Source organism: Mirounga leonina, unplaced genomic scaffold (assembly GCF_011800145.1).
Source record: "Mirounga leonina isolate KUSES-001 unplaced genomic scaffold, KU_Mleo_1.0 Mir_94, whole genome shotgun sequence".
NCBI classification, from domain to species: Eukaryota; Metazoa; Chordata; class Mammalia; order Carnivora; family Phocidae; genus Mirounga; species Mirounga leonina.
The window spans coordinates 27,967,419-27,970,076 of NW_023270855.1; positions in this window are offsets into that span (position 1 = coordinate 27,967,419).

Below are 2,658 nucleotides of genomic sequence, written 5' to 3' on the forward strand. Positions count from 1 at the left end.
AAGTCTCTGATTATAATAGTAATTTGATCAAGTTCTCCTTGAATTTGTAATCATTTTTTGGTTCATGTGCTTAACTTCTAGGGTTTGGTGCATAAGTGCTCTGTCCTATTGGTTTATTAATGTCAGCTTTGTGGTCGCAAAATGGAGTTCAACATCCTGTTGAATGGTTGTGACCTCTCCATCTTCTTCCATCTTGGGATCTCTCTTCTGGCTCATCTGTGCTTGGTTTTGAGTCTTTTTTTTTTTTTTTAAAGATTTTATTTATTTATTTGAGGGAGAGAGAATGAGAGAAAGCATGAGAGGGAGGAGGGTCAGAGGGAGAAGCAGACTCCCTGCCGAGCAGGGAGCCCGATGCGGGACTCGATCCCGGGACTCCAGGATCATGACCTGAGCCGAAGGCAGTCGCTCAACCAACTGAGCCACCCAGGTGCCCTATTTATTTATTTTTGAAGATTTTATTTATTTATTTGACAGAGAATGAGAGAGAGAGCACATGAGAGGGGGGAGGGTCAGAGGGAGAAGCAGACTCCCTGCCGAGCAGGAAGCCCGATGCAGGACTTGATCCCAGGACTCCAGGATCATGACCTGAGCCGAAAGCAGCTGCTTAACCAACTGAGCCACCCAGGCGCCCGGTTTTGAGTCTTAATTACTGTCTTGGAAAGGGGTATTTGGGAATTATAGTTTCGGGCTATTTGCTCATCTCCAGCTATTTTCTTTCAACCTGACAGATGGGAGATACCGTGACTGGGTGCAGGACTCTTAGGCTGTGGTCCTTCTCTCTGAGACGCTACCCCACTCTGTCAGAGCGGCAGGTGAGGAGTCGCAGGCCCTCGTGATGAGGTTTTCTCCACGTGCTTGTTGGAGGAGGAGATGCAATCTGAGAGGATGAGGGAACAGTATCAGCCAAGGCTGTCACCGTGCACAATTCTGGGACGCACCAGCCACATCAGCTGTGGGTCAGACTCTTCCCGGCACCTGCCACTCACTTGTACTTGCCCAGCCCATGTTGGGGGGAGGGGAACACTCCCATAGGTTTTCCCACCAGAGCTTCCACAGAGCTGAAGGCCTCACCTGAACCCCACTGCCCTCAGACTTCAGCAGAAGGACCCCAGGAGATGCAGAGAGACGGAGGTGAGCATGAAGACACGAGGAGTTGCTAGCTTGCTGCCCTGTTCCCAGAACCTTCCTTGTCCCTCTCAGCACAGAGCTCTTGGTGCGAGGCTTGTTTGAGATGTCTCCTCCAGGGATGTGCACTCATCATACTTAGAGATCTCTCAGTGATGACAAAGCTCTTGGGCAATAATTGTAGCATCCTTTTAAATAGATAAGATGCTAAATTATTTTTCCCTAAAATAAAGCTGAATGCATGGAATCCATGTTCTCCATTTAAAAAACAAAAAATGCTGAAAATTGCAGACATTTGGCTTGTACATGGTCTAGGAACTCTCCCAGCCAGCTTGCTTTTGAAGAGGGGTAGATAAGACTCCACAGTGCATGGCATGGCGGTCCAGAGCATTGATGACCCCCGTGGAGAAAATATTCCACAAAAGGCCATCTGATTGGAAAGCAGAATCCGTGAAATAAACTTGTTTGACTATTTCTGTATCCTTTTAGAAGGCCTGTGCTCACTAAGAAGAAAGAAAAGACTTCCTATAAGCTGGTGACAGAAAAGCAATAAAAACCACTAGAGACCTTCTGAAAGTTTTATTCTAATCTTTCGCTCATCAGAGGTAGGAAGGGAGGAAGCAGGAAACCTTGCAAGGTTCCAGAAATAGTGGACTGCATGGAGAGTCCATGTTTTCTGCCTTGTATAAGGGTGAACAATAACCGGGAGAGTGAGGTTCAGAGAGATGCAGTTGGTCTCTTGGACTAGAATAACGTATATTCCTGGATTTTTTTTCTTATAAAATATATATAACATAAAATTTGACACTTTAACCATTTTGAAGTATTCAATTCAGTGGCATGAATTACATTCACAATGCTGTGCAACCTTCATGCTATCTCTTTCCAAAATATTTTCCTCTCCCCAAACAGTCACTTTGCGATGATTAAGCACAAACTCCCCACTTCTCCCTGCCCCCGCCCCAAGCCTCCGGTAACCTCCATTCTCCTTTCTGTCTTTATGAATTTGCCTATAGAACGAAGCATTTTTTTGGACTGGGGAGTAGTAAAAAGTTGGAGCCTGGGTGAAAAGACTAGTCCTTAATGGATTCAGTACTTAATTCTGCAGACAAGGGAAGCCATGCAAGGTTTCAGAGCAAGAAATACGGCCTGATCAAAATGTTGCTTTCCAAAGCTTCATCTGGCAGAGGTCTATGGGACAGATGGGGGTCTGGAGACCAGTTGAGAGGCTGTTATAAAGGCCCAGGCTGAGGGGAGGGAGCATTTGGAACTGCTACTGAAATGGAGAAGATTTAAGAGGCGTTTTAGGGACTATGAAAGAGGCGTCCCCTGCACGACCTGGTGAGATTACCCTGGGGATAAGGGGAGGGAAGATGACAGTTGTTTTGAGTCTGGGTGTAAGCCGGGTGATTAATTTTTGTTTTATTAACTAATTTTTAAACTATACATTTGAAACTAGGCTTTGATTTTGAAAGTCGCAGAAACAGTGGTTTAAATTGTCAGCACAGAGTATGAGCAAAAGTTCAGAATTTG